At 40.7% G+C, this 12814-nt stretch overlaps 1 protein-coding gene and 1 non-coding gene across 2 annotated transcripts in view; one reads left to right on the top strand and one right to left on the bottom strand.

The window, feature by feature from the left end:
- Nucleotides 1-12814, top strand: part of MAN1A1 (mannosidase alpha class 1A member 1) — a 178024-nt gene that overhangs the window by 13121 nt on the left and 152089 nt on the right. The window lies entirely within an intron of this gene.
- Nucleotides 9896-10005, bottom strand: LOC116477311 (U6 spliceosomal RNA). Its single transcript, XR_004250432.1, has one exon. It is a non-coding gene; the product is annotated as a U6 spliceosomal RNA (small nuclear RNA).

Genomic DNA, 12814 nt, shown 5'->3' with positions numbered 1-12814 from the left:
GCAAAAAAAAAAAAAAAAAAAAATCTTTTGACCAAATACAACACTGCTGAAATAAATATAGATGATTGTGAGATTCCTTTAAAGGTCAACACTCGAATATAAAGATTCTGTTACTTTATTGAAAAGTGTTTATATCTACAGCCAGTATTTTTTTTAGATATGTTATTTTTAAAGTAGTTAGGGTCTTCATTTATTTTCTTTATTACCTGGAATACTGGACAGTATTTAATAAAGGTTGCCATTTTTCTTGTATTTCAGTTTTCTACAGGATATACCTAGAGTTGGTTTTGTTTCATTTCCATTTTGTCAAAATTTTTTGAGAGATAAAGGTGTCTTAATGAGTAATGCCTACAGTACCACACTAAAATGAAAAGTCATAGGTTAGCTGTTATTTTCCACTGGAGAAATCAGAATTACATAAACATGTTCCTCCCTAAGAAGGTGTGATATTTTGAGAAAGACAAAGAAGCTTGGTTTTCTCTTTCGCAATTTCATATTGCTTCTCGTGAAAAGTGCTGTCTCATATAAATAATTGCATGGTAGAGGCTCAATGAATTGTATGCATTTGTCAGTGGTCCCTTTTCCAGTTTATTCTACAGATGACTATTAATCTTCCTAAAACATCACTTCTCTCATATTGCCCAACTCAGGTTTTAAGGGTCCTCCATTTCCTATAAAGTAATGATTCAGACTTCAACATGCATCAGAATCAGCTGGAGGGCATGTTAAAACAGATTGCTGGTGCCGGGCACAGTGGCTCACACCTGTAATCCCAGCACTTTGGGAGGCCAAGGGGAGGATCAATTGAGGCCAGGAATTCAAGACCAGCCTGGCCAACATGGTAAAACCCTGTCTCTACGAAAAATACAAAAACTAGCTGGGCATGGTGGCGTGAGCCTGTAGTCCCAGCTACTCGGGAGGCTGAGGCAGAAGAATCGCTTGAACTCAGGAGGCGGAGGTTGCAGTGAACCGAGATTGTGCCACTGTGCTCCAGCCTGGGTGACAGAGTGAGACTCTGTCTCAAAAAAAATAATAATAAAAAAATTTTAAAAGCCTGGAGTTTCTGATTCAGTAGGCCTGGGTGGGCCCCAGAATTTGCATTTTTAGCATGTTGCTAGGTGATACTGATGCTTCTGGTCCAGTGACTTCAGCTAGAAAAACATTTTGCTCTAGAGTGAAGTCGCAATGAAGTCACAAATGTTTAGCTTGGCATCCATAGTCTTCCATAAATCTGCCTCAGTTTATTTCTTGAGTTGTATCTCTGTTACTTACCAGGAAGGACTGTGCTTCCACAAAACTTACATAGTTACTATCTCCAGAACACATGTAGTTTAGGATTTCGCCTTGTTTACTTTACGGTTCTCAAAAGGAGAGTCTTCTCACTTGCTCAAAATCCTTGTCCTCATGAAGCCCTCTCTACACTCTCAACCTTTACTGATCTCTCCCTTCTCCAAATTCCCATGTTATTTATTATTTCTGTCTTTGGCCTGTGTGGCACTGATTTCATGTGCATATATGTTATCTTTCAAGTAGATTTCAGACACCCTAGAAGTGAGGACACCTTTTTTATCTCATAGGTCCATGGCCCAGAATTTGACAATAAAAGACAATTCATCTTAAATGTAACCCAGATTAAGTATATCAACAAAATGTTTTATAAATGTGAGGCAGTATGGCAGAGTAGAAACACTTCTGGCCTCCCTTTCCACGCCTTCGAAATGGAGCTAATAATTCCTCTTTTTCAGAGTTGTTGTAAGAATTAAAATAGAAAATGTATGTGAATCTCTCAGCGCAATGCCTGGCATGTAGCATTCATTATTCAATACATAGTATGTACTTACAAGCAGCTAGGAATTGGTGGGAGTGATAAGGAAAGGGTTTGGTAAGTAAATTGGATTCAGAAAGTCATTTCCAGGAAAGAAAAGTATGTTTTGGCTGCAGTATTGCTGTATTGACCAATAGCTTCTATTTTCTATTGTTGCCTTCCTTTTTAGTTGTTGTTGCCAAATTTCTCACTTCCTATGGCAGGAAAGTAAGCATTATTTTGCCTTGTTAGAATTGTTATTACACAGAAGGGATGCTCATCCTCAGGAAAACCATAGAGAGGGTGTTGAATGGAGTGGTTCCTCATTCATTCATCAGCGTCCAGTTACTTCTGACTTCTGGGCCTGCTGTCACACAACACTCAGATATGTGGGGAGGAAAGAAAGCCAGGGAAAAAAGAAATCTGGAGAAATACCTTCAGGGCATAGAAAGAAATAATTTTTGTGAGCTGAAAAGCTAGAAATGTTTCATTCAGAGATGGCTACGTGTATAAATTTAGCTCAATAATTAGGCATATGGTGCTTTCATTTTAGGATGTATCCACCCTTTGTGATAATATCCGTTGATTATTAGAGCTGCTGCAGCTTTAACTGCATTGGCAGCAGAGATTCCTAGTGCATTTAAGACAAGAATTCAAGAGTGAAATGGAAAAGTGAATTAATAATTTGTTCTTGGGTGGTTTTAATCTGCTCCTTATTAACTTTGTAGTTTATGCCTGGAGGATTAGATTTGGAAACAGAACACCAACTAATGTTCTAAGAGTTTACTGCCTTTTATTGGAACATTATACTCTTAAAGATTTTCTGAAGAACATTTTGGCTGTTTTAGTCTTAACATACGAGGTACACTTAAGTTCTTATGATTCAACCTAAAACAATAGAAAGCTTTTAATCTATGATATTAATTGTAACTTTTAAAGTATTTCATGTTAGACTTCAAGGCAGGAATTGTTTAATAAAAACCAACTAATAAAAGGAAAGATATTCTTTTTTAGGCACGAGGATATTTGGGTCTCTTTTCCCAAGCTTTTTAAAATCCCCCTAGGTCTATATTTTTCAATCTTAGAATTTAAAATCTGTTTGCTGTTGATGGTAAAGAAAATAGGAAAATTAAAATCAAAGGTTATTTCTGTTTACTTCCTGTACCTTGTCAAATGTTTCTAAAATTGATCGAAAATAAATCATTGTAATTTTATAAATTGAAAAAAGAGTTATATTCCAAGATATAGCATAGTAGGATGAGCTGAAATAGGAAGTTTAAAAACAGGTGTCTTTGGGAGAGCGGGGGATGGTGATACTGTCCATCTGCTTCTTGCTTAAAGCTTTAACTATGGTCCTATTAGAATATACCTGAGAGTCTGGGAAGTCAGTGTATTTGCTTCTGTGGTTGTAGTTCTCCACCCACCTGTGATCTGAAGAATTACACCCTAGGTTTTTATAAGGTAAAGGCACTAGAATTTAGACATTTAGAAGGGACTTTTTTGAAAACTAGGAAGAAGTTTGGCAAAGTGTAATACCAGGTATTGGTCTGAGTTAACCAGGGGTAGATTATTTATTAGAAAATTAGTCTGAATTTATGTATTCTTGATAAATAGAAGTTTTGACAGAAATTCTCCACTTTTGACTGATGTGGTAATAGAGGTTGAGGATTTTATAGCCAGAGATGCTGCAGGTAATCAGGTGTTAGTTATAGCTTAATAATTAGCTTAATTTAGTATTAGCTGTCTTTTTCTGTGGTACTTTACCCATGCTCTTAATCATCTTCCGTCCTTCAGTGTGTTCTGGTGGAAAGAGGCTGTACTAATGGTGCAAAGGCAGACAGCAGGAGAGTTGCAGAAGTGGTATTATATATGCTACACACGTCAGAATACTAGTCACCTTAATACTCAGTAATTGACTATGATTGGCAGCTTGGAATGAGCAGCCCTCTCGCTTCCTGGAACCTTGAGAGGTGAATTCCATACACTACCACTGGTGTTCAGAAGGATCACCTTTTTCTGACCTGTGGACACTCACTCCTACCTTTTAGAATTCCTGAGGGAGGAAGCTGTCTAGTTATATGATTAGTTAGCGTGTCTGTGGACCTTTAGCTATCAATAGAATTGCTCGAAAGCTCTCTTAGGAAGTAATGCCTTTGATTGATTTGAAATCTCATGCATCACCCGTGTTGCCAGTGTTTTCCAAAACACTGGGGAATTTTTGCAGACAGCATTTTCAGGGGCTGATTTGAAGGTAATAAACCAAACTGGCAGGGAGGGAGGATTCTTCCTCCACCTAGGATGAGATCTCTGCTCCTTTACTTTACTCTGGAGTGCCCTGTCTTCACAAACCCAGGGGTCACACAACACATTAGTAGCCATAAGAGTGTCTGTTTTGTGTTGTGCAGCCCAGAGTCTTTCACTGGTATATACCAAGTCCCCAAGTTAGATATTTCTCTTTTAAACAGAATTTTGCCTCCATATTTAAAATAAAAATTATATTCCTCAATTGGCTTTTTTTTTTTTTTGAGATGGAGTTTTGCTCTTGTCACCCAGGCTGGAGTGCAGTGGCATGATCTCAGCTTACTGCAGCTTCAGCCTCCCAAGTAGCTGGGATTACAGGTGCCCACCACCACGCCCAGCTAATTTTTGTATTTTTGGTAGAGACCAGGTTTCACCATGTTGGCCAGGCTGGTCTCCAACTCCTGACCTCAGGTGAGCCACCATGCCTGGCCAGTTGACTCTTAAACCTCAGCTATTAATTTGCAAGTATATTTGGTTTATGAATAACAGCAACAATAACAATGTCTGATAATTTTCTCTTTTTCTCTAGGTTTAAAACAGAGGCAACAGTTAAAATTATACTTTTAATAAAAAGTGCAGCTTCTCAGTTATACTCCATCATATATTCACTTTTTCTCCTAATAGAATGTGTTTGTTATTCTTCCTGTTCTGAGAGTGGCTTCTTAATTGATTTTATACCATCAGTTAGTGTTATTATATATAATTAAGGCAATCAATAATGAGATTTTTAAAATCTCATCTTGGCATAGATTTTGTCTCCTTTATCTGCAGTTTTAATTCTAGAATGGGGAAAAGTATACTGGTAACTACAGGATACCATTTGTTGAGTGTTCACTTCCTGTTAGATGCCATGCTCACCACTTTATGTACATATTCTCATTAAATTCTCAGAACAACAAGTATTTGGTTTTTCTCAGAATACTGGTATTTGACATTATTCTCCTCATTTTATACATAGGAAATTGAAGCCAGGAAGGGGCAAGCAAATTGCCCAGGGTCGAGCAGCTCCTGCAAGGTTGAAACCCAGGTCTGTCTGGTCCCTGCCCCCACCCTCTTCTTGTGCACTCATCTCTGCTGGGTTCCCCATATCACCTGGGGCCTTGGCAGGCTCAGATCTTACCCACCTTGAATAAAGAATCAGGACTCCTGTTGCAGTCACTCCTCTGCCTAAGAAGGAAGTAAAGGGAAGTGAGGTGAGGACTGGCACAATTTCCACCCCAGCTTGTGGCAGACAACATGCTTTAATTCTGCAATGCTCAGTTTGTTTGGAAAAGCCTCTCAAGAGTAATATTGTGCTCAACTTAACCACTATGTTTACTAGTATGTGTTCATGTATGTTTATATCCCCTTGATGATATATATATATATATATATGCCTAATATGTACATGGTTATGTGTGTGTATATAATTATCTAAAATAATGCCTTAAGTATTAATGAAAGTTATTGGGGGTTCTGGAAAGTTGTTTAAATCAAGAGAAAAACAATAGTCACTGGAAGAAACAAATCTAAATTTGCTTCCTTTTTTCTCCCTCATCTTGGGGCAACTGTGACTGCTAAAGTTTAGGATACATAATGTCACAATTATTTAATTTTTAAGCAAGAGATTCTATAAAATACGACCACATTAACAAAAATGCAGTTTGAATTTTAAATTCACAGTGAGGTATATCACCAAAAAGAATTCTGTGAGTCAAAATAATACATTGTTACTGACTTGACACTCAAGTTTTATATAGGAGTGACAACAAAGGCTCTGTTTAATTGATCCTAAGAGATCTGGACAGTATAACTTTCTGCAAATGGGGCAATACAGTAATCATTCAAACCCGAATAGCTTTTTTAATTTTAATATTATTTTCCTTTAATAAATCAGATTAAGAATCATTTCCAACAACCCTCCTACAAATATTTAGAAGTACCACCCTGTGCAAGGCACTGGAGAGATGACAGTAAACAAGACCATTATCACCACTGCCCACATGGAGCCCAAAGGGGTAGAGAGTAAGGAGGCCCTGTGACAAGTACCCTGGGAGGGGCCAAGAAGTACTATGGGAGCCTGGGGTAGAACATAACTCTGGCAGATTGGGGGGTTCAGGAACACTTTCTAAATGAAGTAAAGTATTAGACCTGAGGATGAGTGGGAATTAGCCAGTTGCAGGCAAGATGAAGAGGGCCGCAGGATAGGAATGGAATGTATGAAGGTCCCCAGGGCAGCCAGAGGACTGAGCCAGAGTAGTAGTGCTGAGAAGAGAAAGTGGGCCACAGAAATGAAGCAGAGAAGGGATCTGACCAGGTGTTTAGACTTTATCCTGACATCATCAGGAACCATGGGAGGGTTTTAAGTTGCAGAAATAATATCAAATCTGCATTTTTGGATAAGACTGGAGTCCAGGACATGTGTTAGAAGGCTCGGCAGTAATCCAGATGAGAGGTGAGGATGGCCTAAATGCATAAAGGGGTAGTGAAGATAGAGAAAGTGAACAGATCCTTGAGATACTTAAAACCGGAATTTATAGAACTTTGTGGGCACTTAAAAATGGAGAGTGAGAGAGGAAATGGAGATAAAGAGGTTCTTGGGTTCCTGATTGGGTCACGGGTTTTTTGATGGTTGGAGTCGTCAGGAGAAAGAGAGGAGTAGAGAGGGGTAATGGATGTGGTTTAGGATATGTGGCATTAGAGGAGAAAGATGTCCAAGTGGAGGTCTCTTGTGAGCAGTTGCATGTATACAACAAGCACTGCAAAGAGAGGTCTAGGCTAGAGATGCCAATCTTGAGGCCATCAAACTATGGAAATAAATAAGATCCGTTAGGGATAATGTGTCCTGTAAAAAGAGTCAAGGGCCTAGAAGCCTAAGGAACATCAACATTTACAGGATGTGCAGCGTAGGCGGTGACAGAGGAGGAGCAATCAGAGAGATGCAGGAAGAAAAGTGGCAGAGTGTGGCACTCTGGAGCGTTTTTAGATATTCAGTATTTGAAGGAGTGAGTCTCAGCAGCGTCAAATGCTGCTGAGAGTCAAGATAAGGACTAAGAAGTGTTCTGTGGATTTGATAAGAAGCAGGTAGAAGATGACCCTTACTGGGGCTGATTCAGTGCAGTATTCAGGGTAGCAGCTGTATTGCAGTGGAGCTAAGGAAGGGCACAGACAATTCTTTCAAGAAGGTCACTGTGAACAAGGCCAGAGAGGTGGGGTGGTAGCTGCAGGATGACAAGGGGCAATGAGAAGGCTGAGTAAAGAAACAGAATACTTGCTGGGCACTGCTGAGCGCACAGTCGGAGCCAGCAGCTGGCCCCCTCTGCTCACTAGTTTGATTTTTCCTTAGCGGGATTCAACCACTCTGCCATATTTGGACAAGGCAGACAAGTAGATTGACCTATCAAGGAAGACATATGTTCCTAAGTGCTTTTTTGAGAATCTGATACAAGAGATCATTTGTTAGTAAGAATGTAAATCCACTCAATTTGGAGTCGGTGGGCGGGGGGGATATTTATTATAAAAACGGATCTCTCATGGATTTAGGTGAAGACCTCACAGAGCCTGGAATTACAAATGTGAAGGTACCGGGAACCAAGACCGCTATTCCTCATTTCTTACTCTGGGCTACCTAGTCTTTTGTCTTCAGTCATACCTGCTTTATTCTTTTTTTTTTTTTTTTTTTTTTTTTGAGACAGAGTCTCGCTCTGTCGCCCAGGCTGGAGTGCAGTGGCGCAATCTCGGCTCACTGCAAGCTCTGCCTCCCGGGTTCACGCCATTCTCCTGCCTCAGCCTCTCCAAGTAGCTGGGACTACAGGCGCCCGCCACCACGCCCGGCTAATTTTTTGTATTTTTTAGTAGGGACGGGGTTTCACTGTGGTCTCGATCTCCTGACCTCGTGATCCGCCCGCCTCAGACAGGCTGTCTTATGAATCAGTCCTCAAGTTTACATGGCCAATAAGTTTAAACACTAATAGACTTTATAATAAGCATCTCAGAGGCTCAATTCCAAATTCCCAGAATGGAGAATCTGACCCAGCTTTAGTTAAGTGTCTAATCATCTATGGCCAGGGGGTGGAGTATTGATTTTTAGTGCAAATGTAGGCATGGCACAGAGCCTCCTAAGTGACAGAAAGAAGAGGATTGCCTGGCTGCACAGAGGTTTTCTGGCATCTCTGCTGCATCCAGACATCTGCTTTGCTGTATTTATCTTATTGGAGATTTCTCTGTTGTGGGCCTACTTGTCAGGGGCAAGTTGTCCAGGTTATGCTATATATTCATTGTGGAAGGTTTTACCTTATTGAAATGACAGGTCCCCACCTTTAGCATTTTATGTTGTTCCATTAACTGTCATACAAACATTCCTGCAAAATATCAGTTCATGAATCAAACTTACTTTCCGTGAGATAGTAACCGTTTCACAGCCTCTCATATTGCTGCTTCATTATGTGATGAAATCTAAACACTTAAATGGTGACCAGTTAAAACGCACACCTGCACACATCAAATCAAGAATTTGATTCCAAATTTACAAAATAATCAGGTCTTATGTTTTGAAATCCTACCTATCAAGACCCAATTTAAATCTTATTCATTCCATAAATTCTTGCCTGTTCTTATCCCCTGAACAGCAGAAAATTATTTTTCTGTTTTTATGACTCACTTTGTTTTAACCTACTTACTACATTCTTAGTGTTAAAGGCAGCACACGCAAAGGCACTGAGATGAAAGAGCTTGTGTCTTTGCCACTTATTGACAGTCCAACCCTGTGAAGATATCTATACAGTGCATTTGAGCTTTATCTCTTATCTGTGAGAGTGATGATAATGCCTACCTTTCCTGGATGTGAGGAGCCAGCAAGTGAATGGATGCAAAACTATTTGCATGCTAGGAAACCTTTGCAGATATTGATTACTTAAGGAAATAGTTTTGGGGTTTGAAGACCAGGTTTCTAAATCCCTGTCTGCCGCTTGGTAATTCATGGTATGGCAGTGGGTGACTTACTGTTCTTCCTTGGGCATGTTGTGTGGTGTGTTTTCTTTCATTGCTGTGACAAATTATCAAAGAGTGACTTAAAACAATATAAATTAGTATCTTACAGTTCTAGGTCAGAGTCAGAGTGGGCTTGTTTGGTTTCTCTGCACTGAGTCTCATAAGGCCAAAAATGAGCTGTCAGCTGGCCCAGGCTCTTATCTGGCTCCGGAGGAGAATCTGTTTTACAAGCTCTTTCAGGTTGTTGGCAAAATTCGGCTCCTTGCCAACTGTAGAACTAAGGTCCCCATTTCCTTGCTGTCAGTCGACTCTCAGTTTCTGAAGGACACCTGCATTCTTTGTCACTTTGCTCCCTCCATTTTCTTTTCATTCATTCATTTAGACAAAAATTGTATATATTTATGGTGTACACATTTCAAAATATGTATCCATTGTGGAATGGCTAAATTCAGCTATTCACCATATCTGTTACCTCACATACTTACCATTTCTTTTGGTGGGAGCACTTAAAATGTACTTTCTTAGCAGTTTTCAAGTGTACAATACAGTGTTCTTAGCTATAGTCACCATATTGTACTACCATCTTAAAAATATGGAATGTAGCCTGACGAACATGGCAAAACCCTGTCTCTATTAAAAATACAAAAATCAGCCAGACATAGTGGTGCACACCTGTAATCCCAGCTCCTTGGGAGGATGAGGCGGGAGGATGAGGCAGGAGAATCGCCTGAACCCAGGAGGTGGAGATTGCAGTGAGCCAAAACTGAGCCACTGCACTCCAGCCTGGGCGACAGAGCGAGACCCTGTCTCAAAAAAAAACAACAAAACATGGAATGCTTCATAAATTTGCACATGATCCTTGCGGAGGGGCCGTGCTAATCTTCTCTGTGTTGTTCCAGTGTTCATACATGTTGACAAAGCAAGAATTGAACATTCCTTTTTCAAACAAGCAACATCACATGGAGTCCTGTTCAACTGAATCTCTGGCTTTCCGTTCTGCCGTGTCTCTTCTGCCCCCAGCTGAAGAATGTTCTTTGCATTTAAGGGCTCACTTATTAGATCGGGCCCACCTGGGTAATCCAGGTTGCTCTTTATTTTAAGGGCAACTTAATTGTTCTTAAGTAACTTTCATCATACCTGCCAACTCCCTTTGCTATGTGAAATAACATATGCACAGGTCTGGGGATTACAGCGTGGAAATATTTGGGGTGGGGTGGTCACTCATTCTGCTTACCACTTTTGGTACTATGTATGTGTACAGTGTGTGAAGTCAAGCACAGTCACTTGCATACGTAGAGCTACTCAACAGTCAGTGGTAAATCATGTGGTCTTGATATGGTTAGGCTTTGTGTCCTCACCTAAATCTCATTTGAATTGTAATCCCCATAATCCCCACAATCCCCACGTGTCAAGGGAGAGGGCAGGTGGAGGTAATTGAATCATGGGGGCAGTTTCCCCCATGCTGTTCTCGTGATAGTCAGTTCTCGCAAGATCTGATGGTTTTATAGGGGGCTCTTCCCTGCCTTGCTTCCCCTTCACCTTCCACCATGATTGTAAGTTTCCTGCGGCCTCCCCAGCCATGCTGAACTGTGAATCAATGAGCCCTCTTTCCTTTATAGATTACCTAGTCTCCAGCAGTTGTTTATAGCAGTATGAAAACAGACTAATAGAGGTATAATGTACATGGATGCACTTTGGTCAAGAGTAGGCCAAGGCAGACATCCAAGCCTGCATGACTCAGTGAGTTTAGTGCACAGGTGCATACTCCACTTGTTATAACCTGTTTGTGTAAGTTTATACTTGGTTCTGGACCACTATTGTCTGTAAAAGGTATAACTGTCCTGCTGACGCTATACTGGCGCTCATGCCCAGAAAAAGAGCTAGAGCTGTCCGTCTTTTCCGTCTTTGCAGACGGACAGTGAGGAGCCAGGACACAGCTCGGCCTGGTTATGTCCAGAGAGAGAAAGAGTTAAGCTGCTGACCCTGAAGGCAGGGAGAGCCGGCCACACAGGTGTACGTGGGAGCAGCCGGCTCAAGCAGCCGAGACAAAGCAGACAGTGTAAGAGAGATGCTGAATAAAGCTATATTTCACCTATCTACTGCCCCCCTAGTGTTCTTTCAGCTATCTACCATTCATCCACCCACTCCCCTCAGACCTCAGCATGGGCTGGAACCTGACCCTAGACCTAACAACAGGTCTGTTGCTGTGATTTATGTTCAACAAACATAAACTGTTACCCAAGAGATACTTTGTGCCTCAGGTTGCTAGGAGGAGGAATGCAAATCAAAAGAAGCTAGGTTGATAGTCATACAGTAGTTCCTTTGTATAGCAACTTTTAGTATATGCAAATAAAGAGAGAAGGCAAGCAAACATACTGTATCCACATGTAAGGAATATTGATCAATAGAAAGAATATTCCTTTTTTTTTCTTACGACTTTTGTTGAAGCCTTTGACAAACTGTCTTATTTCAGTTCCATTATTGTTCGTATTCTGGGCTCAGGGGTATTTAAAGTACCCAATGTTGTAAGACTACTGAAAATCCACACCCCTCTGCCCCCAGAGACGGAGTGTTGCTCTGTCACCCAGGTTGGGGTGCAGTGGTGTAATCTCAACTCACTGTGACCTCCGCCTCCTGGGTTCAAGCGATTCTCCTGCCGCAGCCTCCTGAGTAGCTGGGATTACAGGTGCATGCCACCACACCTGGCTAATTTTTTGTATTTTTACTAGAGACGGGGCTTCACCATGTTAGCCAGGTTGGTCTCAAACTTCTGACCTCAAGTGATCCACCCACTTCGGTCTCCCAAAGCGCTGGGATGATAGGTGCGAGCCACCATTTCTGGCCAGACTACTGAAAATCTTGAATGAAAAATAATTCTAATTTTTGTTTATTCACCCTGCATCTTAGCAGGTATAGTGTAAAAGTTAGGAGCAAAAACTCTAGAGCCAGACTCCCTGATTTTGATTTCCCTCTCTTTTATGTGTCCAGTGACCTTGGGCAAGTTGCTTAACCTCCCTGTACCTCAGTTTTGTCATCTGTTAAGGTAAATATAGGCCCAACTTTGTGGAGTTATTATTGAGGATTAAATTAAATGTGTGGATATATGTAAAGTGTCTGGAATTGTAACTACTACATAGTGCTGTGTGAGTCTTAGGATTATTATTTTAATTGAACAATATGCTTTAACCATTGGCTCTCAACTAAGGCTGTTTTGCTTCCCAGGGTACATTTGCCAGTGTCTGGAGATAAGGGTTGTCACATCTGTCGGGGTGAGATACAGACATCTAGTGTGTACAGGCCGGGGATACCACTCTGCGTCCAAAAATGCACAGGGCTGCCCTCCCCAACCCCCAAACACAGGCTTATCCAGTCCGAATTTCAGTAGTGTCAAGATTAAAAGCCCCTGTTTAAACCAGTGGCCTTTTATGTTTTTAGTAACAACTTCATTTTCAAATAAAATATTCATGTATCATGAGTGACTTTTAACAGTGAGGAAATTCATGACTGAGAGCCATAGGGCTCTGAGTTCTACAATAAAGTGAAAAGTAGAAAATAATTGTTCTGGTGATTATAAAAACAGATACCACAGGAAAAGAGTGTGCTTAACTTCTAGAATATATAATTAAGGGTAAGAAATACTCTGATCCTGTGAATCATTGAATGGGAGTTCTCATTTTCTAATTTTCCAGTGAAGTTTTTCTGGAGATTATAAGGGATGAAATTACAGGTGACCCTTGAATA

This window comes from Hylobates moloch, unplaced genomic scaffold (genome assembly GCF_009828535.3).
Source record: "Hylobates moloch isolate HMO894 unplaced genomic scaffold, HMol_V3 SCAFFOLD_2, whole genome shotgun sequence".
Taxonomy (NCBI): domain Eukaryota; kingdom Metazoa; phylum Chordata; class Mammalia; order Primates; family Hylobatidae; genus Hylobates; species Hylobates moloch.
This window is presented reverse-complemented; position numbering and strand designations above follow the sequence as displayed.